General features: G+C 47.3%; 1 long non-coding RNA gene across 6 annotated transcripts; it reads left to right on the forward strand.

Moving 5' to 3' along the window:
• On the forward strand, positions 680 to 27,602 carry LOC110257175. 6 transcript variants are annotated; one of them, XR_002339436.1, is made up of 5 exons: positions 680 to 2,041; positions 16,717 to 16,808; positions 18,227 to 18,450; positions 20,402 to 20,479; positions 27,226 to 27,602. It is a non-coding gene; the product is annotated as an uncharacterized LOC110257175 (long non-coding RNA). The 6 variants fall into 6 exon arrangements; XR_002339437.1 differs by lacking the exon at positions 27,226 to 27,602 and adding an exon at positions 23,345 to 23,522; XR_002339435.1 differs by lacking the exon at positions 27,226 to 27,602 and adding an exon at positions 23,318 to 23,521.

A 27,623-nucleotide genomic window follows, 5' to 3' on the forward strand; every position in this document is an offset into this window, starting at 1 on the left:
GCAGGTGATCAAACCTATATTCCAGCACTCCCAAGAGGCCACTGATCCCGTTGTGCTACAGAGGGAACTCCTACACCAGCTTTCTAATTTATTCATCTATCTGTATTCACACCTAGCCTCTGGAGCCAGACCACCTGAGTTTGAATCCCAGATCTACCAGCTCTGTGACCATAGGCAAGTGACAGACCCTCTCTGTATCTTAGCGTCCTCCTTTGTAAAGTGGAGATAATAATGGGATTTGCCTTACGGGGCTGTAAAAGATTAAATCAGTCATATAGATAAAGTGTTTAAAACCACTCCTGGTAGGTAGTAAGCACTGTATGTAAGCAATCCCTATTAGTACTATTATTAAAAGCATTTCTCGATCTTGTGCATATTGCAGCCAGGTGCTGTGTTAAGCACTTTTCCTACTGCCCACATGAGGTAGGCATTGCCGAGCCTGCTTTTCTTAGGAAGAAGCCAAAGTTTGCCAAGCTTCCTGTGCCTTGTCTGAGATGGGCCCCCGCCCCCACGGGCTGCAGAGGACACGTCAGCTGGGCCACGAAGACAGCCGGCAGGGAAGAGCGGGCAGGTCCCCGCCTGCCTCCATCACTTAGCATCTGTCTCCCGGTGCCTCCGTGCTGCACTGTTTGCTTCTTGCTCAGACCAGGACTCCTGCTGCTGTCTTCTCTTAAACTGTCAAAACTGTCAACACATGAAGAAGGGATATGGGATTGAGGAGCAGGGGAGAGAGGTTCAGTGAGAGAGACCAGAAAGCTATTGATGCGTGGCTGATTCTGGAGCTGCCCCTCCGCCGGACCTAATGGGAAACGTCCTGCTTCATTGAAACAGTCAGGATGTTAATGCTCGGATAAGTGAAGACACACATGTCTCAGCTAATATCCCAGACGTAGCGGACCGATTATGCAGCACCGTCGTGCAATTTCCTCTCGGGTTTTATTTCTTTGGCCCAGCATCATGCAGATGGCGTGCTCTGCGTGCTGGGAGCAAGTGTGGAGATGATAAAATAGAAATAAGAGACATTTGGCTATCACTTAAGCTGCAGGTTGACACTAGATCTGATTGAAAGTCCAGCAGGTCTCGTTCATGATTCTCTGTCCCTGCTCCCCCTTGGTCAAGAAAGGTGCCTGCTGAACTCCCCCGACAATCTCCAAACCCCGCTCTTGTTAGCCCTGGCGAGGCTAGTTAGCTCCGCTTCTCACCAGAGACATTTGACCGAATGATCCTCCCCACTAAAGTCCCAGGATGTACACACACACACACACACACACACACACACACACACACACACACACCCTCCCTGGTGTGGCCCAAGGCTCCCCTTCCAGTGTTAAAGTCTTCATTGGGGACCTCCTGCCTACCTTTTTGAGTTTCTCTAACATTTTCATGGGAAAAAGCACCTTCCTCTGTTCTTTCAGCTCCACATCCGTCTTCCTTCAGAGCCCGGCTTGCAGGGCCCCTCCTCCAGGACGTCCTCCTTATTTTTTTTTTTGGCTAGCCTTCTCTTTGTCTTAGTGGCTTGCACCTATTTTAAAGATTACTCTCAGCACAGAAATCCAGCTTTCCTAAAGTTGCAGATGCCTCTCCTCAATTCCTCCATCTCCACATCCCACCATCCTGTAACCCGGAAACCTCATTCCTTTTGTACTTCTGGTCAGTTCAGTATTGGCTGTAGAGGCCAGGGCCGCTTGGGTCTCCAGACACCTGCATCACGGGCTGAGTGAACTTCTGAAACCCTCTTTCTCACCCCACTCTCTGACTAGACCAATTCTAGTTTAACCAAAATTCAAGACTATATTTTTGCTTCTTCCATTTAATGATTAACTTACTTCAAAGAATTCAAAAGCCCAAATACAGTGACGACTGACCTAGTTTCTAACTGATCCTAATGATGTTTCTCATGAGGGTCCATCCTCTGGGCTCTGGTCTATTGATGGTGAGAACGTGAATTCCTTTGGCACACCTGTTTTGCTTCTCAAGCAGATGGAAATATCGGTCTGTCCCCTTGGCTTCGCCTCTCATGGAAGTCTAGTATATAAAGGTATGTAAAAGAAGAATTATGATGGCTTGGCTTTAGAGCTTGTGTTTTAATTTCTTTAAACCTCAGTTTTCATCCCATTGATTTCAAGCCCTGGTCTTGTCAGGCAAGACACCCATCAATGGTACTTTTTTTTTTTTTTTTTTGGTCTTTTTAGGGCCACACCTGCGGCATACGGAAGTTCCCATGTTAGGGGTCAAATTGGAGCTGCGGCTGTTGGCCTGTGCCACAGCCATAGCAAAGTGGGATCTGAGCCACTGATGTGATCTACACCATAGTTCATGGCAATGCTGGATCCTTAACCCACTGAGCAAGGCCAGGGATCGAACCTGCATCCTCATGGATACTAATTGGATTCATTATTGCTGAGCCACCATGGTTACTCCTATCAATGGCACTCTTGCAACACAACTTCAAACCACCTGAGGCTTGTCACCCTTAGTGCTCAACTGAGGATGCTAAGATGTCTTCAGATTCCCAACAGACAAGGACAAGGCAAGGGGTTCTGGTGGGCAGCCCCCTGCCTGGCACCACACTGTCCAAGCAGACTTGATCCACGGAGTCTCTCTAAGGCACTCCTCAGCCACCGCTCCCTGTGTTGGTCTGCTTGGCCTGCCATAATGATACTACAGCCTTATTTTCTCATGAGTCTGAAGGCTGGACGTTCAAGACCAAAGTGTGGACTTTGTGTTTTTTTTCTGGGGCCTCTCTCTTGAGCTTGCAGATGGCCATCTTCTCCCTGTGCTTTCAGATGTTTTTCCCTTTGTGTGTCTGTGTCCAACTCTCCTCTTCTCATCAGGCACCAGTCATGTTGGATTAGTGCCCACCTTCTTGGTCTCATTTTAACTTAATGACTTCTTTAAAGAGCCCATCCCCAAATGAAGCCAGATTCTGAGGGACTAGAGGTTAGGACTTGAGCATATGAACCGGGAGGTGGGGAGGACACAAGTCAGCCTCTAACACTTTTTACTTTTTAATTGCACACTGCCTGGTTTTAGGGCATCCGGAACCTTCATTTAGGCTTATGAAGAGATATTCCCTCCTGTATAAAATGGGATTAGCTGGCGTTCCCGCTGTGGCTCAGTGGTAACGAACCTGACTAATATCTATGAGGATGCAGTTTCAATCTCCAGCCTCACTCAGGGGATTGAGAAACTGGCATTACCACAAGCCATAGGTCACCACTTGGATCCCGTGCTGCTGTGGCTGTGATGTAGGCCAGCAGCTGCAACTCCAGTTCGACTCCTAGCCTGGGAACCTCCGTATGTTTCCGTTGAAGCCCTAAAAAGCAAAAACTAAAATAAAATATAAAGTAAAATGGGCTTAGTATGGATACTGATCTCTTGAATTTGTTGCGAAAATTAAGTGCCCATAAGAACTAACTTAGCCTGCCTTACAGTAGATTCTTAGTAAAAGCTAGAACCGTTTAAATGAATAAAGATGACTATGATGAAGCTCCCAGCACACCGTTACTAGCAGGTGTCTGCAGAGCTCCTGAGGATCCTTTCACTTGCTGTATTTTCATTCTGTTCGCTTCTTCCTCCCTGTGGCTGCCTAGGCTCCTGGCAGAGCCACTCTCCACCCTGTTGTGCGGGCTTGGAAGCGCTCTGGCAGGAGGAGGCCCAGGCCTGCCCCACCTCTCCCATCTCCTTCTGGGGCTCCCCTAATCACAACTCATGCAGGCATCGGTTTTTGACCTTGGCACCTTCCCCGTGACGTGCCAGGTGCCTGGAAGACTGGCAGTGCTCCCAGTCGCCAAGCTGACTCGCTTCCATCACACATGTGACCTGGGAAATCCCATTTCCCCTCCAGCAAAGAATCGGTCTCTCTGGGTCATCACAGGAAAGGGGCTGCTCTGCGGCTGCACAGCCTCACCAGCCTCTCTACGCACAGGTACGATGCTTGGCTCACACTCAAAGGACCTTCTGATGAAGGCTTTCTGCTCAAGCCTTTCTGTCTGCATGCATCCAAGAGTCCGTCTCTGTCAATAGGTTTTATTTTATTTTATTTTATTTTATTTTTAGGGCCACATCCACGGCATATGGAAGTTCTCAGGCTAGGGCTAGAATCGGAGCTACAACTGCCAGCCTATACCACAGCCACAGCAACGCCGGATCCTTACCCACTGAGCGAGGCCAGGGATTGAACCCATCCTCGTGGATACTAGTCAGGTTCATCACTGCTGAGCCGCAATGGGATCTCCACTGTCATCATTTTTAAAAAGTCTTAATTTTGTTCTCTGTCCCAAGTATCACATGCGCATAAACATGCCAGCAGGAGATTCAGGGTCTTTACAGTTTACGAAGTGGTTACGTGGGACACTTTCTCCCTCTCCTCCACCCTGCTTCAGGCTTCTGTGCGTTGGCATCTGCTCTTTCCACTCTGCCTGGAAGCACGTCTGTTCCCTTGTCCCCTGGTGAAGCCTGGTGTGCCTAGGCTCCTAAGTCAGGCCTGGACCTAGTGCCCTGAGAGCTGCCTTACTGACCACCCACCCTGGCTGACACCCCCTTCCTAGGTGGCTCCATCGTGCCTTTGTTGGCATCTTGCCTGTCCTTACATTCTGTACTTCAATCACCTGTCTGTATGGCTTCTCAGGATGAACTGGTTGCCCCTCGAGGGCAGGCACCAGTTAACTTGACTTTGCATCCCTGGTGCCCAGCCCAGGGCCTGGCTGCCGATGAATGAAGCCAGTGAGGAGGGCTCTGGGCCCTGGCCCTGCTGGGCAGTGCCTTTCATGGCATTTTCCGTTTGGCCTCACCTCTTCCTTTGTCTTGTTTTTAGCCTAATTCCTTTCAAGGCTCTGGCATGGACCTCTGAGCTCATTTTCATGATTGCTTTAAATATTTGGGGCTGTTGGCATGCCAACACGGGGACCCACGCTAAGGAGGGAGAGGAATTCTCTAGCTCTCTGGGTTCTGCCCAAATGCAAGGAATGTGCCAGAGGCAGGGGAGGTTCTCAGAAAGTGCCAGATTGGGTCGAACTAAACTGCTTTCCTACCTGGCTTAGGGAGCCAGGAATTTTGGCAGGAGACAAAGCGAGGGGATGCAGAGGAATTGGGGGAGGGGGGGATGGTTTTCCCTCCAGGCAACCCAGGAGTCCTCGGTGGACGCGAAAAGGGAGCAGCAGAACCCAACCAGAGATGCAGTGTCCATGCCCAAAAATGGTGAGGAGCCCCCTGGAGCAAATTCCTGGATGTGGACAGTGAGTACAGAACAGTCACCAGTCCAACTCGGAAAATCAGATGGACAGGAGAAGACTCTGGAAGTCTCCTCATGGAAGAGATTGCAAGCCACAAAAATGAGTATCTGGCATAAGGAGGGACCCCAGAGGTGGTTCCATGCACCTGCCTCCACTTCATGGATCTGGAAATGGAAGCTGAGAGAGAAATGGAGTGACCAAAGCCACGCAGTTTGTGGTGCTGGCACCAGGACTGGAACCCAGATCTCCTCCTTCCAAGGCTCCTACCTCCTCAGGGACCAGAGAGGAGCTGGAATGAGTTTCCCCCAACAATGGTTATAAATAGACTAGCAAGCCTAACTGCTGCGTGAGTTCTTGCTACATGCCAGGCATGAACCAATGCTTAGCGGTTTATGTGTTTTATCTAAGAGCAGTCTTATGAGGTGGATATACACAGCCTCATGATGGGAAAACTGAAGTGCAGAGGCTTAGATCAACCAGGTACTAAGCTTTGAGGTCCATATTCTAACTCAGAGACTGCCTGATTTCAGAGCCTCGGCTTTCAACAGCTATTTTCTAAAGCCTTCCTGCCTGGCCTGTACAGAGCCAAGGAGACAGCCTAGAACTTCTAGATTGAAATGTAACATCCCAGCTTTTCTGACAGTGAGATTGGAGGCAAATAGTCCTAGGTGTCTGAAGGAAGCAGGACATTTTTCTTCCTTGAAGACTCTCTAGTCCAAAAAAGATCTGTGGTTTTGGGGATGGAGAAGGATAGACAACCTGTGGTGGAGCTGCTGATACCACGGTGGGTTCTAAAGATGAGGCAGCCCAAGATAGAGGCCAGGAGGAGGGAGACAGAGATTCCTGACTCACTTCCTGGGAAGGAGAGCTCCATTGTCTAAGAGAGTGGATTCATAAAGAAGGGAGCAGCCCCTTAAAATTCACACACTTTATTTACATTTATAGAAAAACTTTGAGCTCACAAAGTGCTGTCTTACATATTCTCCTTGGATTCTCACAAGAGGGTAGGGTTACTATTCCTACTTAACCGATGAATATGCTGACTCAGAGAAGTTAAGGAACTTGTTCAAAGTTACTGGCTAGTTAGCAGCAGTGCCAGGACCCTAGCCTGGTCTCTTGAGCCTTCCATGGCAGTCCTTCATCTTAACATTACTTCCAGGGGACAAAGGAGCATCTTCTGAGAGATGCTGCTCAGAGCTGCATTGTTATCTCAGGGGATGATGACGCTTCTCCCAGGTCTAGGCCTGCCCGGATTAGGCTATGAAGAACCTTATTTCCTTTGCCACTGGTTGGTTCAAGAAAGACCATGTGACACAATTCTAGCTAATTAGGTGAGAACGGGGGGCTGCTGGACAGCCTCAGGGAAAACTTCTCTTGCTTCTAATGAGCCACAGAAAAGGGCAGTCTCTATTCCACTGGTTTTTGCTGTGCATAGAACATGATGATCAGAACTGCTGTGGACAACTTGCTGCCTGGAAGACACCAGCATGCCAAAGAGGATGAGCGAAGAGACGAGACTCTGGGTTCCTGGTGACATCACTCAACCCTCCTCAGGCTGCTCATCCTAGATACCACACTTCAGACATGGCGTAGACCAGGGAGAAAAAGAGTCAGAAAATGTTGTATCTTCTTTTTTTTTGGGGGGGGGTCTGTCTTTTTGTCTTTTCTAGGGCTGCACTGGCGGCATATGGAGGTTCCCAGGCTAGGGGTCTAATCAGAGCTGTAGCCGCCGGCCTACACTAGAGCCACAGCAACATGGGATCTGAGCCCATCTGCAACCTACACCACAGCCCAGGGCAACACCGGATCCTTAACCCACTGAGCAAGGCCAGGGATCAAACCTGCAATCTCATGGTCCTAGTTGGATTCATTAACCACTGAGCCATGACAGGAACTCTGTACCTTCTTCTTAAGAGTTAGGATAGTCTCCCCAAAAGATGCCCAGCAGACCACCCTCTTGACTTCCATGGCTACCTCAAAGTCTGGGAATGCCATGGCTGTCTTATCATCTTAGTTGGGGTACAAATAGCAAGCACACCACACATAGAATTTTTATTATGTGCAGGTGCTGTGCTAAGTGTTATACCTGTATTACAATGCTCTAGGAGAAGTACTATTAGAATCTTCATTTTATACATGAGGACATTGAAATATGGCATTAAAATAATTTGCCCAAGGATCACTCCGCTTGGAAGTGGCAGAACTAAATTTTGAATTCAGGCCCCAGGACCCGTGTTCTTAATCACTACTCACCCCAGTTAAGAAATGAGGTCAGCTTCCCTGGGGCACATGGCTGAGCAAAGGAGAGATGGGGATTTGAACAAAGTTGAAGCTCTGTTAGGAAAGAGGAAGAAAGAAATAAACGTTGGTTAACAAGGGCATCTGCTACCACTGACCCTGTTGGCTACTCTATCCATAGATTTCCTTTGAGGTGAGCTAGTAAATATCTTGATGGTTGAAGCCAGTTTGAGTGTTTCTCAAACTATTGCCTGTAGCCCAACTGTCCCAACTAAATCAAGTTATTATTGCGGCTAGAAAAGCCTGCAGGGAAGAGAATGATTTGAAGGATGGCTAGGATTTAGAGCAAATGGATATTCCAGGCAAAAGGAAGGGCAAAAGAAAATGTCCAGGGGACTGGGCCGGAAATATAGAGTAAGACTGGGCTTTGAAGTCCTTGAATGCTGGATGGAGGCATGTGGGCCTCACTCTGGCAGCGAATCCTTGAGTAGGGGGGTGCGCTAGAAAAGCCTGCAGGGAAGAGAATGATTTGAAGGATGGCTAGGATTTAGAGCAAATGGATATTCCAGGCAAAAGGAAGGGCAAAAGAAAATGTCCAGGGGACTGGGCCGGAAATATAGAGTAAGACTGGGCTTTGAAGTCCTTGAATGCTGGATGGAGGCATGTGGGCCTCACTCTGGCAGCGAATCCTTGAGTAGGGGGGTGGATGTGTGTCCAGAGGCCCATGACCGGAGAAAGGGGAGAGCTGGCTGCAAGAGGACCTGCCTGGTGAGAAAAGTTTGAATAAGGGTGCTGGTGTTGGAAATGGAAAGGGAGAGACACTCCAGGAGGTATTGAGAAAAAGTAATGTGTGGGTCTTAGATGTTGGCAGGCGAGGAGCTCAAGGAATTTCTTTTTTTCCTTTTTAGGGTCACACCCATGGCACATGGAAGTTCCCAGGCTAGGGGTCGAATCAGAGCTACATCTGTTGGCCTACACCACAGCCACAGCAATGCAGGATCCAAGATACATCTGCAACCTACATCACAGCTCACAGCAACAGCAGATCCTTAACCCACTGAGCAAGGCCAGGGATCAAACCTACGTCCCATGGATACTGTCGGGTTCGTTACCACTGAGTCACAGTCTCAAGTCATCTTTGAAGTTTCATGCTTTGGTGACAGGAAGCTGGAAACCAGGAGCTTGCCTTGGGGAGGTTGAGGAGAGGGAGCAGGCTATGGTGGATTTAGTGTGACATCTGGAGGTTTGAGATGATGGGATACCCACATGGAGATGTAGGATCCAGACATTAGTGATGAGTGAGAACTACAGGCATCAGAAAAGGTGGAACTTCCAAGAAAAAGCATGCAGTGAAAGAGGAGAAGGCTGCCAAGGTTTAGACCTAAGGAAACCCAGCCTTACTTGGTCCCAAGAAAGGGGAGACAAGAAAGCACATGAAAGAACGATCAGTGATATAGGAAGAGAACCCGGAAAACAGAGCCAGGTAATGGGGGTTTCAAGAGAGAGGGGTCAACAGTGCTAAATCCCACCACTGTGGAGAAATCCACATTGGTGAAAGCGAACATCTTCACTACTGTAAAAGATGAGGTTTGGAAGCTGTGGTCTTTATAAACCGCCTGTGGGAATATAAGTTGGCACCATCCTTCAGAAGGGCAGTTGGGCAACACGTTTCAGAGGCCTTAAAAATGTATAAAATTGCTGATGCAGACATTCTTCATCAAAGACTATAACCCCAAAGACATAATAATTAAAGTTTATTGAGTACTTTCTCAACCAATGACACAGAGCCAAGGATGGCATTCTTTTAAGCCCTTTACATTTATTAATTTACTTAATCCCCAGGACACTCTTATAAGGTCAGTACTATTAATACTTTTTACAAGTAAATTTTCCTTTTGCAAATAAAGAAAATGAGGCTCAGAAAAGTTCTGTCATTTGAGCAAAGTCGAAAGAGCTAGGGATTGAGATTCCGGAAGAACAGCTGCAAGGCCCTTCTTAACCACTGGCCATTCTGCCTCTTGAAATGATTAGAAATGAACACAAGGCTGTGCCCTGAGGGTGTTCACTTTAGCGTTATAATAACAGGAAACAATCTAAATGCTTAACAGCTGGAGGTTGGCTAAAGTCTGCCTTCCAAATGAGAGCATGCGATATAGATGTTAAAAATCACGTCGTAGAAGAATACTCAATGACATGGGAAAATGTTGATGATACGTTTTTAAGTGAGAAAAGCTGTTTTCAAAACAGTATGATCCCACATACAAAAAAAAAAAAAAAAGGGAAGATATTTGCTCTTATTCATACGCGTGTATGTTGGCATGCATATCTGGCTTGTGTGTGGGATGGCCTGTGCCACCACCAGGTAGCTCTTTCCTCTTCGCCCTGCCTAGCCTGGGAGCCCATCCTCACAGCCCAGTCCATGTGGGATGGTCATTGCTATGCCTCTGGACTGAAGTACCACATATTTTAACAAAGACAAGCTGGATGTGTGTGGTGCTCCCTGACCAAAGTGGTCCTTTCCCTCAGGTTATCCGGGAACCTTACTTCTTAACAGGGCAAGACTCTAGGTGGTGTTAATTAGTGGAAGGACTTTAGAAAAATTGGGTAGAACTTGAAGGAAGAATATTTCAGAGCTATGGTGCCACTTAAGAATGGGTGTGAGAGAGATGTTGGTTCCCTCCAAAGTAGGGATTCTGGAAACTGCCTGAAAGGAGTAGAGATCCTGCTCTTTGGGCCATGGCAGCAGGCCAGTCCCCTCCCCCTGGGGTCACTAGCTTTACAGAAGCCCCCACTCAGAATCCTCTTGGCTTTCTGTCCTTTGCTTTGCCCTAGCTCTATATCCATGTTCAGGCAAAGCCCAGAACTGACTGCTTAGAAAAATATTTAATTGAGCTTCCTCCTACAGTGCTTATTTCTGTCTCAATAAGGCCTTGGCATGCCATGGGTAGCTAAATATATTGGCTGTTTCCTTTACAATGCCAACTTAGTTTTTTAAATGTCCCTGAGTACTTCTACCCAGCTTTCCCCTTAGAGAGAATTTACAGCATTTGCCCTCTGTAACCCAGAAGAAAAAAACAACTGTGGAAGAGGTTAGCTTACTTAGGGAAGAGAAACCAAGAGATTATGTCTGTGCAGAAGTATCTCCCTTCCTTCCTTCCTTCCTTCTTCCCTCCCTCCTTTTCTTTTTCCTTCCTTCCTTCTTCCCTCCCTCCCTCCTTTTCTTCTTTCCTTCCTTCCCTCTTCCCTTCCTCCCTTTCTACTTTCCTTCCTTCCTTCCATCCGTCCATCCTTCCTCCCTTTTTTCCTTCCTACTTCCAGAAACCAGCTATTGAACTTTTTCTGAGTTACTGGCACTGTGCCTAATGTGGAGACTATACAGATTTGTGGGGTTACCTCTAGGCTTTGGTTTCTTTACTTATAAAATATATATCAGTGCAGATAGAGCTTTATAAACATTTTTAGAGCCACAGAGCCCCCTCAGTAAGCAAAAGCATATACGGAACTGCAATATATAAGACCAATAACATCAAAGCTACTATGATGGCAGTAGGGGTTGGGGGCCCCAAACTAGTCCTGGGCCATGCCCACCCTCCACTGAGACACCTCACTGGGACTCTGAGGCTTCCTCAGCTACAGCCGAAACCCACAGGTTGAGACGGTGTTTCAGGCTTTTCTTAGTGTTCTCTCTTTGCCTCCATTTGGGCATGTGGCTAGTCCCTGCCTCCAGAAGGAGTCTATACCTGCTACCTGGGAGCTCTGATGGAGGCTGGTGGGAGGTGGTCTTGCAGTACTTGGGATCGTCAAGTCCTGGGAGTGGTCAAGTGATGATGGTTTGGCGGAAGAAAATAGGTTATCATCTGAAAGCAGGAGGAGTGTTGGCAGCTGAAAGGATAAGCACAGCCTGGTAGTAAGTTATAGATGGTTCTGGCCTCATTTGCCCATCTAGTGTTTCTGGAAGATGACGTAGGGGTGAAGAGCCCTCATTTTCCCATCTCTTTGGTTGGATAACCTCACGGTTCATAAGTCTCTACTTCGGAGAAATCATAAGAAACTTCCTCAGGAGATGTCAAGGTCTTTAGCATCTCACATGGACTTTACTCGCTACAATATCAAGAAAGGCAAAGTGGGGAATGGTCTCCACATTTTACAGATGAGAAAACTGAGGCCCTGTGTGGTTGTCTCTTCCACAAAGAACACAAAGACTCACTTTTGAGACTGCAGTGTAGACTAGACTGTGCTGCACACCCTCTCGGACTCCTGAGAGGTTCTTTCTGTTCTCTAACTTTTATTCACTTTGTTGTAATTGATATAAATCATTTCCTCTGCATTTACCTGTTTCCGTCTAGTTGTCCAGAAAAATCTGAATTTGGATTTCCTGTCCTTCTGACACATCATAGAAGGCAATAGAAATATTAGGGGTCTTGAATGAATGACCCATAAGAGTTGTGGCAGATTTCCATCTCTGCTTTGGTCATCTTGGCAGGAGGCTCAAGGCCATGAGAATTTTAGGGTGCAGGTGATTTCAATTCCTGGGGAGTGTGTAATTCTCCAAATTGTATGACCATAGGGACTGAATACCAGACGTTCCTTTGGGTCTGCATGCCGATGCTCTCAGCCTTTCCTAGCAGCCTTTCTCCTCTGGTCTGGAACCTTTTAGGGCATTCCAAGCCCCCGCGCCTCTCCCCCCGCCCCGGGGCTGGCCTGCAGTCAAGCATCTTCACACTCTGCTGCTTCCATCTGGAACTCCCTTCCTCGATTCCTGATGCTGGCTGCCTCCGGGCCTGCTTGCTATTCTGGTGCCCAAAGTCCCACACAGCTCTGCCAGCCAAAGCCACGGTGAGTGGCAGCAGCCGATAAGGGTGGACTTCCCTGGAGGCAGAATGCTTGGGCAAGAGGATCCATGCAAGGTACCTCTGACCATTCTTCAAAGGGTATCTTACCCAAAGAGAAAAGACAAGTTACCAACTAGGATGAAGTAGCTGGAATGTATGCAGTTGAGAAAGGGTATTATCAAGAGCTCAGAAAGAACATCTGGTTATCTTAGGGTTCTAAGATTCTCTATGGCATTGACTCTCCCTAAGTCATGAGATTTTTGCCTCATATAAGGTCAAATACTTTCCAGAAACTCTTATTATTCTTCTGTAAAAAGGGGAGGGAGCTGAACACAACATTTGGGGGACCCAGCAAAGACCTGGGGAACGCGGCTGTTGAGCGTGGCTCTGGCTTCCTCTGGATAGTTTGTGTAACTTCCTGCCTCCAGGCGCATCCATTTGAGGTTTTAGGAAATATGATGCTGGAAGAAGAAGAGGAGAGGGTAGCATTAAATAGAAGATCAGACTTGTGGTTGCCAAGGGGTCTGGGAGTGAGTGGGATGGCCGGGGAGTTTGGGGTTAGCAGATGCAAATTATTGCATCTGGAGTAGATAAGCGATGAGGTCCTGCTATACAGCACAGGGAACTATATCTAATCCCTTGTGATGGAATATGATGGGGGATAATGTGAGAAAAAGAAAGTATTTATGTGTATAACTGGGTCACTTTGCTGTACAGCAGAAATTGACAGAACATTGTAAATCAACCCTAATTAAAATTTAAAATAAATGAATAAATAGAAGTGGAAATAGGTCCTGGAGACCTCCACGCAAAGGGCTATCTTACATAAACTTGTCCAAAACCAACCAAAACCTTGTTCTTCTTCAGGCAACCCCTGTCCCCTGTTCTCAGTCTCCGTGTGGTCAGTGGACTCCCCTGCTACCCTGACTCACACCGGGAGTCATCCCCAATTCCTCCTCCCCTTTTTACTCCCGACATTTAAGCCGTGGGCAAGCCCCACCCCCCTCGTCTTGTTGATGATTCTCCTGCTGGCTCCTCTCTGGGGAGACAGGAGGGCTACAACTTTCCCTTCCATCAAACTCTGATCTCATGATACCAGCACTACAATTAACCCCACTTCCCATGAGCTCATGCCCACTTACCCTTTCCTGGCTCCACAACGTCTCCACACCGTGCCCCTGGCCCTCTCCTGCCGTATCATTTTGTGTGGTCAGTCTCGTCTCGTCTCCCACAGACACACTAGTTTGACTCTTCCCTCAACACCTGGGCCTGAAATGCCAGCTTCCTTTCTGCTCCAAACTACCAGTTCTTCCAGGCCCATCTCCTATGGGAAGATTTTCCGATCTGGCCATCCCCTTTATGTCCATACTGTTTGTGTGTTGACTATTTCCAGCTTTGCACCAATTTGGCAGTTTATTCTATATTACTAGGTGTTGTCTTTTCAACCAGGTTGTAATCTTCTTGATGCTAAGGGTGTGGTAATACCTGTTTGAATCATCTCCCTCTCCACCTAAGGCAAGGACGTAGGAGGGAGGGAAATTAACATTTATCCAGGGCTTTAAGACATTATCTCATTGAATCCTTTCAACCCCAAGAATTGGATATTTTTTTGTCTCTTGTTTTATAGATGAGGAAACTGAAGTCCAGTGAAGTATTTTTACACTTACAGCTCGTTAGGCTGAGCCAGGATTCGAGACCAGAGTTCCTTGATAATAGCATCTTTCATGACTCCATATCTCTATGCTTTTTTTTCTTTTTCCTTTTTTCTGGCTGCACCCTCAGCATGTGAAAGTTCCTGGGCCAGGGATCAAATCTGCGCCACAGCAGAGACCTGAGCTGCTGCAGTGATAACACTGGATCCTTAATCCGCCGTGCCACAAGAGAACTCTCATGTCTCTATGCTAAGGTGGAGCATAAATGCATTGAATCAGGAAAACATTTTGACACATGAAGCTGATGTGTATTTAATATCATTACTAGCATTGAATCCATATATGTGTTTCTTTTAATCCTGCCCTGAAAACTCCAATCCCAGACTAATCTACTCTAATGGTAATGTTTTTTGAGGATGCTAGAAGCAAGTTTTATGGTCCATGTCTCTTTAAAAATGTCCTAATTATTTTTCTGATTTATGATTCTTCTAAAATTTTTGCTCGCTGAGAAATGGCCCAGGGATGTCTGATGTTGCTTCCGAACTGAACAGCCAGGAAGGAGACGGTAATAGCTGGTAGTGTGTCTCTCACGAGGCTGGTGCCTCAGCAGGTGTTTCTGTCCTTGCAAATGATTAGATTGTCATCAAAAGAACAGCAAATTCTTGAGATAGAACTCTCTCTCTCTATACATGTATATATATATTGATATTAATAGATATTATAAGTGCACATACCTCATCCGGGTTCCCTGATGTCAGAAAATCTCCCATGATCCCCAAAGAAAAATATTCCATTGAGTTAGATTGTGAATAAAAGGGTGGGGGGGGGAGAAAGGGGGACATGCAAGCACATGAGGAAGTTGTATAAAGGAAAAAAGAAACAAAGGAAGAAAAGGAGGAATGGAAAAAGGCTGAAAGGAAGCTCAATAGAAGGTCTTGTCCATTAAGTGGATGGAAAATAGGTCTTGAAACTTCAGAATTGGGAGGAAAAACAGATTTTGTCTTAAGTGTCCATCTACCCCTGCCCCCCACCCCCAATCCTTTTTCTTGTCCTGAGAAGGTGAATATAGCTTCTGGCGGTTTGGGATTTAGGCTGAGTTGTTATGGTGGATCAGCCTTGACTAGTCATGCTGTGGAGAGCATGACTCCCACCTTAATGAAAGATGACCCTGGTGACTTTGGAAGAGTTTCACTCTTGGAGGGTCGGGTGGGGGTGGTGAGCTTGGCAATGGGAAGCAGATTGCCTTGGCTCTGCAGATCTCTCCTCGGCTTCTGGCCTCTGCAGAGGAAATGTTTAGATGCCCTACTGGGGGCTTCTGGATGGAGGTGCTGGATTGGAAACATCTTCTCAAGCAAAATGAGCTCCTTGGTGCATGAGTGCCTCCCTCACAGTCGAAACTCCATAGCAGGGCAGGAACGAGCCAAGCGATGGATTTGGGGTCAGGAGAACTGGGTGCTAGTCCTGCTTTTCCAGGTCAGCCTCTTCTCCGCTCTAAGACTCAGTGTCCTCTGAGCGTAAAGGGCTGGACTCCATCTGGGATCCTCCTGCTCAGAGCCTTAGGGAGTTATAGTCCCATGAGAAGAGCAGCCCCATAGGGCTGCACACCCAGCTCCCTCCGCCCCCTCATCAGGTGCTCCACATTCCCAAGGGGAGAAAGCGGCCTGCTTTTCCTGCCAGGGCCCCCTGAGTGGTCCCTGACATTTTCTGGTTCTGCAGCTAGCTCTGAGGAGTCACAGCCCTGGGTCTCATCAGGAGGTTGTTCAAGGTCATTAGGGATGTTGCGGGGATGGGGAGGAGACCAGAGGCTGGAGGGATCCTTGCTACAGGGACTGGAGAGGTGGGCCAAAGAGAGAAACTGGGTTTTCCCTGCCCAGGCCAAGCAGGCTGCTTCTTTATGAATAGGGTGTGATATTGCTCATCCCACAGATCTTACACCTTCACGAGTGCGGCGATGTTATAAATGGCTTTCCTGGAGGAGCTCCCCAAGAATTGATCTTGTCTGCCCTACCTCTGTGGTAGTTTTAAAACACTTTTCCCAAATTCTTTGACCATCCTCTTCTAGAGCGGTGGGAATCTGTCTCCCTTCCCCTGGAATCTGGCCTGTGACTACTGGACAAATCAATACAGTAGGTGAGGCGCTGTACCCATATCTGGGCCCAGGTCTTCAGAAACTGGCAGCTGCCACTTCTGTCTCTTGGGACGCTTGCTCTTGGAAGCCAGCCACTGTGCCCAGGGGAAGCCAAAGCAGCCTGTGAAGAGCAGAGACCACGTGGGGAGGAACGGATGCTCAGAGCCTGTGGCTCTGGCTGAACACCCAGTGCCAGGGTGCCAGCTCTGTGAATGAGCCGTGCTGGAGCCCCCAGTGTGGTCAGTGCCTGGAGTAGAGGGCAACTGCCCCCATCTGGCCCTGAGCAAGTTGCAGGTACCTGAGCATAAAAAACTCTTCTTGCTCTTATAACCACAAGGTCGTGGGGAGGTGTGTTATCCAGCACAGAACACAACTGACCTTGGTGCTGGGGAGCAACCCCCTGAGTCCTTCCAGACAGTTGTCTCTATTTTCTTAAAACAGCTGCCACCCCATCTGTCCTGGAGACTCTTCTATATCTGGAGAAAATTCAACTCATCTTTCTGAACCAAGATGGTGATCTGTGGGAATTTTATTCCTGGAAGCCCACTCCCTTCCTTTCCCATTGTACCCCGCCCTCACAAGCCCCACACCCCACCTCCTCTTATTTTTTTTCTCTTCCATCTTTCCAGCAGATGCTTTCTTTTCAGCCCCAGGCTCCTGCCACAACCGCAAGGGACTTGACCTCATGTGCCCATGTGGGAATCTCAGGAGTGCTCTGCGGGTGAGCGTCTGTGTACACGTGTATGTACATGTAGGCAGGGGGTGTGTAGGTGTGTGCGTGTGTGTAGGGAGGAGAGTGTTGCAAACATTGGAGGTGGGTAGTAGGTAGTCGAAGAGCTGATAATTTTTTGTTTTTGTTTTTGCTTTTTACAGTGGCACCTGCAGAACGTGGAGGTTCCCAGGCTAGGGGTTGAATTGGAGCTGTAGCCGACGGCCTACACCACAGCCATAGCCGCGTGGGATCTAAGCCACGTCTGCGACCTATACCACTGCTCAAGGCAATGCCAGATCCTTAACCCATTGAGTGAGGTCAGGGACTGAACCCGTAGCCTCATGGATCCTAGTCATGTTCAGAACTGGCTGAGCCACAATGAAACTCTGAAGAGCTGATCGTTTTGATTGCTGAGGTTTTGGCGGGTCAATTGGAAACCATCCATTCTTTTTTTAAAGATACTTAAAAATTTAAGTCAACTTTTTCTGGTTATCCCATTCTGCATTTTTCAAATGTTCTAGAAGGATATGGATTCCTTTTGTAATGAATGAGATAAAACTCACCTTTAATCCCCACACTCAAGAGTTGACCGGAATTTATATTCTGGTAAATTTCCTTTTGGCCTTTTGTCTCTACTCAAACATCTATTGAATATTTGAGATCATGCCATGAATACAGTTTGTGTCTTGACTCTTCACTGTACTTCATATTTTAAGAATCTCTCTCTCCCAATAAATACTTTCCCAGGAGTTCTGTGGCTCAGCAGGTTAAGAATCTGTCTAGTATCCATGAGGATGCGGGTTTGATCCCTGGCCTCGCTCAGTGGGTTAAGGATCTGGTGTTGCTGCAAGCTGCAGCGTAGGTTGCAGATGTGGCTTGGATCCAGCGTTGCCACAGCTGTGGTGTAGGCCGGCAGCTGCAGCTCCAATTCAGCCACCAGCCTGGGAACTTCCATATGCTGTGGGTGTGACCCTAAAAAAAAAAAAAAAAAAAAAAAAAGATGTCTTACAGTATTTGTCTTTGTCTGACTTATTTCACTAAACATAATATCCTGCAAGTCCATCATGGGTGTTGCAAATGGCAAATTTCATTCTCTTTGTGGCTGAGTGGTGTCCCATTGTATGTGTACCCCACACCTTCTTTATCCATTTGCCTGTTGGTAGACACTTAGGTTGCTTCCACAGTTTTGCAATTGTAAATAATGCTGCTATGAACATTGAGGTGCACCAAACCTTATTTTTAATGGCTTGATAATGTTATAGCATAAATAAATATTTGCTTGTTTATTTAATTTGTTTAGCATCTATCATCATATGTATAGCACAACCTAAATGTCAAATAAATAGGTTATGGGTGTGTTGCCAGCAGCAACAGCTCCGATTAGACCCCTAACCTGGGAACCTCCATGTGCTCCATGTGCTTTTTAGGTGTGGCCCTAAAAAGACAAAAGACAAAAAACCAAAAAACAACCCTCTGAACACTGGATAGGCTCCTGATGTGCAGCATAAAACCACAGAGACCATCCCTTCTGAAGTGTCTGCTTGGCTTCAGGAACCATCTTCTGACGGTCTGAACGTCTCACTCTTTCACTAAGAAGACCAGGGATGCGGAGCCCAAGAAAAGAAAACGCCAGGTGAAGAGATGTGAGAAAGTATGTCGCTGACAGAAAAAAAATCTTACCTTATAAATATTTGAATGGCTAGGGAGATAGTTTTCATTTTCTTGCCCGACTTAATATGAGGAAGGAAGAGAAGAGAACTAACAATAGTCACATGGGTAGAGGCCCTCCATCCGTTAGCTCATTTAACCTTTCCAAGGACCCTGGGTTATTATTATTCCCATTTTACAGATGAGGAAACTGAGCTCTGGGAGGTTAGATAACTATCAGAGTCAGATAGTCAGACAGCTGATAAGGGAAGAGGCGGGATGTGAACCCAGGACCGTCCAGCTCCAGAGCCAGTGGAATGAGAGCTGCCATCTGCCCCCTGAAGTTCAGCAGCAAGGTAGAGGGAGGTGTGTGGGTTTGACCCTAGCTCCCTCCGCTCCCTCCTTCCTGTTCCAATTTACTCTTTCTCCCTTTGAATCCAAGGGATTGAGATGAAGTCTTAAGGAACCCCTTTCCAACCGTCACAAGATAGAGGACACCATCCCCCAGAAGTTATTGAAACTCTTTTCCTGGGAGTTCCTATCGTGGCTCAGCAGAAATGAACCTGACTAGGATCCATAAGGACATGGGTTCAATCTCTGGCCTTGCTCATCGGCTTAAGGATCCAGTGTTGCTGTGAGCTGTGGTGCAGGTCACAGATGCAGCTCCGATCTGGCATTGCTGTGGCTGTGGTGTAGGCTGGCAGCTAAACTCCAATTGGACCCCCTTACCTGGGAACGTCCACATGCCACAGGTTTGGCCCTAAAAAATCTGCATCACAGTGAAAGCCTCCTACCTTCACCCTGCCTGGTGGGCTCTGGAGGACCCTGCCCAGCAGAGGATTTCAGGGGTTGTGGGGGAGCCCTCTGCTGCTGTTCTGACCTGCATTCCTAGGAGCAAGGAGGGGAAGGAGGGTGCTGCTGGCAGGGAAACGCCAGGGAGTCGGGCAGATCAAGGAGTATTAATAATGTGACCTTGGGCTGCTAGGCCTGCCCTCAGCATCTGTCGAAGGGGAGATGCCCATAGGGATGTACAGGGCGCCCGAACCCTGTGTTTAGACCCCAGCGTGCTCAGGACGATTGCCCCTTAATCAGAGCTTTTGTCCAAACCCTCCCTCTCCCGGCCACTAAATTGCATCCCTTAGCCCTTCATATTTCCTTTGCAGGATCTGTCCTCCAGGGAGCCACCCCAAATGGACCCCATGTGGCTCTGTTTAGATACCTCATTCCATTTGGGTAGTTTCATCTGGGGGAGACATTCAAACTATTTAAAAACAGTAAGAATGAGTTTAGTTCTAGACCAGTCTTCACAGATAGTCAGCTCGGAAGGCAGGCGGACCTCTGCTGGGACAAGTGTTAACTCTTTAGTCGCTGGACCAGAGGGAGGTTAGGAAGGTGCCTGGAGAGAGAGTGGAGGTAGCCAGGGGCACTCTTGGGGCTCAGGGCATTGGCTTCTTACCGAGTGGTATAGGATGTTTGCAGTATCTGAAGAATTGGTACGACCATCTCTGTGTGTCCAGGTATGGCTTAGATGGGAAATGATGTGGCCCAGCCCATGGTTTCTTAGGGTCATTGCAAATGAGTCTTTCCAGACCCCTCATCCCCATAGGTCCCTCTTCCTCTGCAGCTCCACCCAGAGCCTAACAAGCTCTGGAGTCCTGTTCCTGCAGCTGCCACGTTCCAGCTCATCAGAGATGAACTTGACAGGGCCTGAAGCCCCTTTCCAGTTCCACAAATGAGGGGTCCTCCATCGTTAGTCTCCCCACAGGTGTATGCACCCAAGATGCCTCCCTCACAGCAGGCACCCAATCAAAGGTGCTTGAGAAAGCATTTGGTTTGGGGTGGGTTAAATTTAGGTTACATTCCCATTTGAGAAGTTAAGGCCCACAGCTCTCAAGGGCTATGAAGCCAACCAGTATTCTCTCCCCCAGGGAATCTGATCATTCCTCTCTCTCTAGGTGGCAGGACACTGACCCAAAATTCCAGAAGCTGAGCTTCCAGTCCTGGTTCTACCATCACCAGCTCCATGGCCCTGAGTGAGAATTTGCCCTCTCTGGCCTTTACTTTCCTCCTCCTCACAACAGATCTGGAAAAGCTGATGTCCAAGCTTGTTCAACCCACAAGAATATGATTGTGTGTTTCCCTTTTCATTGCTGCAGTGATGGAGCTTTCATTATGGTTAAGAAAGTGGGGTGGGGAAGCCAATGGTCTGGGTTCAATGCTGCTTCAGCCACTTTAATACTACTAGCCTCGGGATAATAGGAGGGTAGTCGGGTGGGTTAAATAACACCGTAAAGGTTTTTGGCTTTTTTTTTTTTTTTTTTTTTTTTTTTTTGCTTTTTAGGGCCACACCTGAGGCGTATGAAAGTTCCTAGGCTAGGGGTTGAATTGGAGCTGCAGCTGCCAGGCTACACCACGGCCACAGCAACGTGGGATCTGAGCCCCATCTGTGACCGACACCATAGCTCACAGCAACGGTCAAATCCTTAACTCACTAAGCAAGGCCAGGGATTGAACTTGCATCTTCATGGGTACTAGAGCGGTTCATAACCTGCTGAGCCACAACAGGAACTCCCACAACGTAATTATTTTTATTTTTATTTTTTTTTTGTCTTTTTAGGGCCACACCCTCGGCATATGGAAGTTCCCAGGCTAGCAGTTGAATCGGAGCTGTGGCTGCCAGCCTATGCCACAGCCTATGCCACATCAATGCCAGATCCCAGCTGCATTTTGACCTACACCGCAGCTTGCAGCAACACTGGATCCTTAACCCACTGAGTGAGGCCAGGGATTGAACCTGTGTCCTCATGGATGCTAGTCGGGTGTGTTAACTGCTGAGTCACAAGGGGAACTCCATACACCATAGTTTTTATAGAACACTTGGTTCTTAGTATGCTCTCAATAAACACTGTCCGTTTTTGCTGCCTCCGGCTAAATGTGGGTTTAAAAGGCTGTGTCTTATCTCTCTGTTACTAACTGATACCCAAAGTGCCACATTCTAAGCCTCGTTGATTCGCCTGTGAGCAGGTTACCTCCAGGGTCTCTGTCCTGTATTGGAAGGTACAGAACTAATGGCAAGTTCTTCTCTGAAGTCCTACTCTGTTCCAGATCCTGTACCAGACACTTGGCATCCACTTTCGTATTTCATCTTCACAACAACGGCAAGAAATACGTATTTTTTTAATTCAATGAATTTTATTATATTTATAGTTGTACAACCATCAAAGAGATCAGTGTTATTCACCCCTCATTTTTCCCCTCAGGAAATGAAGGCTCAAAAAGATGAAAGCCGCAACATTAATAAGCCATTATAGATTCAGACCCAGTCCTGGGGGCTCCAAGCCCAGAAGGAACTCCTCTGGAAAGACAATTTCATGTCAGCCCAGGCCCTTTAGGGGCAGAAAGCTGACACCTGCATGTAGAGAAGGAAACTATCCTTGGGGGGGGGGGGTGCCAGCATTTCCCCTAAAGCCATCTCCCTCTTCTTTCAAGTCAGGCTTAAAGATCCAAACCACAAAGGAAGATGAAAGAATCTTGTTGATGAAGGCCTCCACCCTGAAAAAAGGAAGGGGGGAAAAAGGGAGAAAGAAAGAAAAGAACAGAGGGAGGGGGGAGGGAACAATCAGAACAATCCTTGACAAATATTTTCTGTTAATAAATTCCATTTTGCCTCTAAAATGTTTGCCAACTATCTAAGCAGGAAAAATTTTTCACATACCAGGGCAAACCGTCGCCGAAACACCTCTCCAGTTGGCCTGCCCGCGGCCCCTGTTTCCATAACCTCCCAGTAGGCAGCCTCTCATGGACTCTGTGGTCGTCCTCCAGGAAGACCTGGCTTTTCCATGAAGGGCTTCGGAGGCATTTAGATGCTCGCTCTTCCCAGCCTGGGCAGGAGGTGCCCTGGAAGCCCGGCAGGCCTTCCTGTGTCCCCTGCCCTCCTCTCCTCCATCTCTTCCCTTCCTCTCCTTTCCTCTCTCTCTGAACCAGAGTGCAGAAAGCACCTGCCTCAACTGCGATCCTGCTTCGCTTCCAGGCACATCCTCTTCCCCCGACCCGAGTCCTCTCTCTGCCCTCTCCTCCAGGCCTTCCTCTTCTCCTTCCTCCTCCCAAACTTGTCTTTATTGGGTTGGGAGGGAAGACGTTCTCAAACCCTTGGTGTCGTCCTCCAACGCTCCGCCTTCAACGCTCTGCCTTCACGCGCTCAGAGACACAACAAATCTTCCTCTGGTCCACTGGTGGCTGCTATTTTTGAAAAGGGTGTCAGGTCTTAGTGCTGGGTCTTGAGGAATTTCTAGCTAGCACCAAGGACTTGTTCATTTTGTTATATCGAATTTGCTTTGGGGTGAGACTTTGTGAAGATCCTATGGGTAGATTTGTGCCAAATTGCACCCCTCAGGGGCTCCTGAAATCATCTGGGGGAGTATCTGGATGGAAAAAAAAAAAGACATTTGTCAATGTGGAGCAAATGTGGATCTAGTTAGAACTAAAATGAGGCCAGAGGGTTGATTATCTTTCCCCCTGATGGACCATCTTTCTGTCTCCAGCTCAACTTTTCCCTTCCTGGAATAGAAAGTCTGGGCTTCTACCACATTGTTTCACTCAGGCCAACTGGGAAAGTGGTATCTGACACACCTCCTTGTCTCAGAAGGAAATATGTCCACTCTTCTGTGGCCTGACCTTGGTGTTGAGTTTCTCTCATTTTCCCTCTGGTGTTCTTTGGAGATTTTTTTTTTAGGGGGAGGGTGTGAGGATTTCTAATTTCATTAGGTCATAAGATCAGGGCCTTTGGGTAAGCAGAACTTCGCTGGGGTCACCGGGTCCAAGGACGAACCTCTATTTAAAACAACTCTTCCCTCCTCTTTTCCTTCCTTTAGCAACTCTTTATTGACACTGTATTCTAGGATGCGAAATGAGACAGATGCTTGCCTTGCTTGAATGTATTGTCTGGAGGAAGAGATAATGCAAAACACCAGTATAGGTCAGTCAGCATAGTGTCATAAGTACAGCAGGAGCCATCTTAAATCTTTCTAATGTTGTGTTTTGTCCCCGGCGATTTTTTATTTGTTTGTTTAATGTTTTTTAGGGCCACACCCATGGCATATGGAGGTTCCCAGGCTAGGGGTCGAACTGGAGCTGCAGCTACGGGCCTACGCCACAGCCATAGCAACACCAGATCTGAGTTGTGTCTGTGACCTATACCACAGCTCACAGCAACGCCAGATGCTCAATCCACTGAGCAGGGCCAAGGATTGAACCCGCATCCTCATGGAAACTAGTTAGGTTCATTACCTCTGAACCACAATGGGAACTCCTCCCCAGCAATTTAAAGCTTCATTTTTAGAATATGCTTTTTGACTCTGCCATTCTACTTCTAGAGTTTGTTCTTATTTTTGTGTGAGATACCACTTGCATGTGATAATTTGTCATAGAAATGTTTATAATTGCAAATGATTAGAAATATTCCCAAAGTCCATCAGTAGGGTGTTGGTTAAATATGCCATGGTATATCCATAGAAAAGAATAACATCCATCAGTAAAAAACCAAAAACCATCGATCCCTACCCCAAGCAAACCAAATAGGCAAAACAGAAACAAAAAACCAACAAAAAAAGCAACAACAAAAAAGCTTTTTTGGGGTACAAATCTGTAATAATCTCCAAGAGACATTGTTAAGCAAAAACATAAGGTAAAGAACAGGGAGTTTAGTGAGTTTTCATTTTCGTAAAGAAAAGGAAAAAAGAGTATGAGTACTATACATGTGTGTATTTTGTTGTGTGTGCGCAGAATATCTGCGAGGCCATAAGACGGGTGCTGTTTGGCTTTGGAGTAAGATTTGAAGGGAGACTATTCACTGGATCCCCATACGTACTTTTTTGTTTGATTGATTGTTTGTTTGTTTTGCTCTTTAGGGCCATACCCAAGGCATATGGAGGTTCCCGGGCTAGGGGTCCAATCGGAGCCTGTACCACAGCCACAGCAACGCAGGATCCGATCCGTGTCTGCAAACTACACCACAGCTCATGGCAACGCCAGATCCTTAACCCACTGAGCAAGGCCAGGGATCGAACCTGCAACCTCATGGTTCCTAGTGGGATTTGTTTCCACTTTGACATGATGGGAACTCCCCCTATATGTACTTTTAAAATCTGTGGATATTGTACTTCTTCTAATATTTAAATTTCACTTTTAAAGAAGAAGAACAAGGGGAGGTAGGCAAACAAAATGTGGATGCCCTTTCTAAAGCAGGCAGCAGCTGTGCAATTTTATGCATTAATATGCAGGTCTAGAAATTCCTGTTTTTGAGTGTATATAGGTATGTGTGACTGGGTCACCTTGCTGTACAGTGGAAAACTTACAGAGCCCTGTATACCAGCTATAATAGAAAAAAATCAAAATCATTAATAATATAATAAAAAAAGAAGTTCCTGTTGTTGATCAGGGGGTTAAGAACCTGGCATAGTGTCCGTGGGGATGTGGGTTCCACCCCTGACCTGGCGCAGTGAGTTAAGCATCCACCATTGCTGTAGCTGCTGCATAGGTCACAGATGTGGCTGGGATCCCTCCTTGCTGTGGCTGTGGTGTAGGCCTGCAGCTGCAGCTGCAGCTCCCAAGCCTGGGAACTTCTATGTGCCACAGGTGTGGCCCTAAAAAGAAAAAGAAAATACAGATCTAATATTGCCAGATCTTCTAATGTTTTTTAATCGCTCTGCCCTTTTTAAGTAAACCATGTCTCAGTACACATAGATAGATCTGCCTTGTTGTTTGTTTTTTCGTTTTTTGGGTTTTTTTTGGCTGCACCCATGGCATGAGGAAGTTCCCAGGCCAGGAAATGCATCCGAGCCATAGCTGCGACCTATGCCTCAGCTGTGGAATGCCAGGCCTGGAATCAAACCAGAGACAATGCCAGATCTTAACCTGCTGCACCATAGTGGGAACTCCTGCCTCATTGTTTTTAGTGGCTTCAATATTTCATAACGCTGTTCTTGCCGATAATCACCGCTGATGACGCTAACAGTAAAATTGATTACATCATCTGCCAAGATTGGTGTGGTGGTAGATGTATTGTTTTTCCACCAGGAGCACTATTTGTGTGATTAGAATCCCATAAATCCTTCAGCCTCTGAGAAGATTGTGGAACCTCCCTTTGGCGGCTAGTCACAGGTAGAACAAACAGCTCTTCTTTCTTCTGTCTCACCTGGATTGCTCCTGCTCAGACATTGTAAGAATGTTTATAGAATATGATTTGGCAAAGTTTTAAGGGTTGGACAGAACAGTTAGTCTTCGTTCTACGTGACGGCGTGATGTTAGACGAAAGTCATCATTTCCCAGAAGGATCCTTTTTCTTTTCACATATGGGCATCCAGAGCTGCTTTTAACCTCCTCCCGGTACTACTGCGAGGCTCGGGGAGACCACACAGGTCAGAGCCATTTGGGCCCCTGGAGAAAGATGCTATAGGAACCCGGGAGATTATCTTCAGAGGTAGGAAAGCCCAGGAAGCCCATGTGAGCCCACCGTCTCTGGAAGGGTCCACACGTAATCAATCACCTCAGCAACGCTATCAGACAGGTATTATTATCTTCAGCTCACGTGGGAAACTGAAGATCAGAGAAATTTTTAAAACTTACCTAAAACCTTTCCAGGTCTTTCAGTTTTTTTTTTTGTCTTTTGTTGTTGTTGTTGTTGCTATTTCTTGGGCCGCTCCCGCCGCATATGGAGGTTCCCAGGCTAGGGGTTGAATCGGAGCTGTAGCCACTGGCCTACGCCAGAGCCACAGCAACGCGGGATCCGAGCCGCGTCTGCAACCTACACCACAGCTCACGGCAACGCCGGATCGTTAACCCACTGAGCAAGGGCAAGGACCGAACCCGCAACCTCATGGTTCCTAGTTGGATTCGTTAACCACTGCGCCACGACGGGAACTCCCCGGTCTTTCAGTTTTAAAAGAGATGCTGGAAATAAGAATTATTTGAGGAATCGTCTACCAATTAAAAAATGTTGGTTCAAAAAAAGTTAACAGGTCAGGTCTATAAACTGTGTCTGGTCTGAGTCCATCGGTGTGGGCACCTGGGGTGGGGACTCCAGGACCCCTTAGGGAGCTACTGTCTTTACTGGGGAGTGAGGTAATGAAAGCCATAAAGGACAGGGACAGTGAGATGGCAGGGCAAGGACAGATGAGGGGTGTGTGTGTGTGGGGGGGGATCTAGTGACAATTGAATGTGGGAGATAAGGGGTAAAGAGAGGTGGCAGGAGACCTGAGATTTTTAAGACTGAATGGTTTGTAGGATGGAGTGATTTATAAGCAAAATAGAATGAGAATGGCTCTGGAATAGGAAGATCTGGATTTCCCATTGTGGCTCAGCAGGTTAAATATCCAACTTAGTGTCGGTGAGGATACAGGTTCGATCCCTGGCCTCGCTCAGTGGGTTAAGGATTCAGGGTTGCCACAAGCTGCAGGGTAGGTCGTAGATGCAGCTTTGAATCTGGCATTGCTGTGGCTGTGGCGTAGGCCTGCAGCTGCAGCTCCAATTCAACTCCTAACCTGGACACTTCCTTATACAGCAGCTACGGCCATTAAAAGAAAAAAAAAGTCAGGAAGAGCAATTCAATGCTCACCGTTTCTCCACCGTTTGGGGTAAAATTTGGGTTTTCTTATCATTAAATAAAGTTACCTTGTGAGGTAGGTACTGAATAACATAACGCAGGTAAAGTGTTTATGGTGCTCAAAATATTCGTTGTCACAAACATTTGCATTCATTTTCTCCACTTCCATTTTTCTTCCAGTCTATGTGATCTGGGTGGAGTAAGAAGCTCTGGTCTGGCCGTGGGTGAACCCCATTCTCCCGACACGATGGTAATAGGTCTGGGGGTGGTCATGTGACCCAACCCAGACCAGTCAGAGCCATTGAGAACCACTCCTGGCACTTCCATCGGAACTGGAATGGAGGTGAGGTGGGACCTGCACTGCTGTGGCCGTCTTGCCACCCCGGAGGAGAACAGGTTTGAGATGGAGCCAACCAGAGTCAGCAGACCTGAGAGAGAAGAGAGAAATCAGGGCTTGAGAAAGTCATTTATATCTGTCCACCTGCCTCAGCTCGATGCTGGAGTTTTCAGCTTACACTTGAGCCAGTGTAATAAATAAATACATCTGAACAAACAAACCTGTAAATAGCATAAGTGTC

Source organism: Sus scrofa, chromosome 15 (genome assembly GCF_000003025.6).
Source record: "Sus scrofa isolate TJ Tabasco breed Duroc chromosome 15, Sscrofa11.1, whole genome shotgun sequence".
Lineage (NCBI taxonomy): Eukaryota > Metazoa > Chordata > Mammalia > Artiodactyla > Suidae > Sus > Sus scrofa.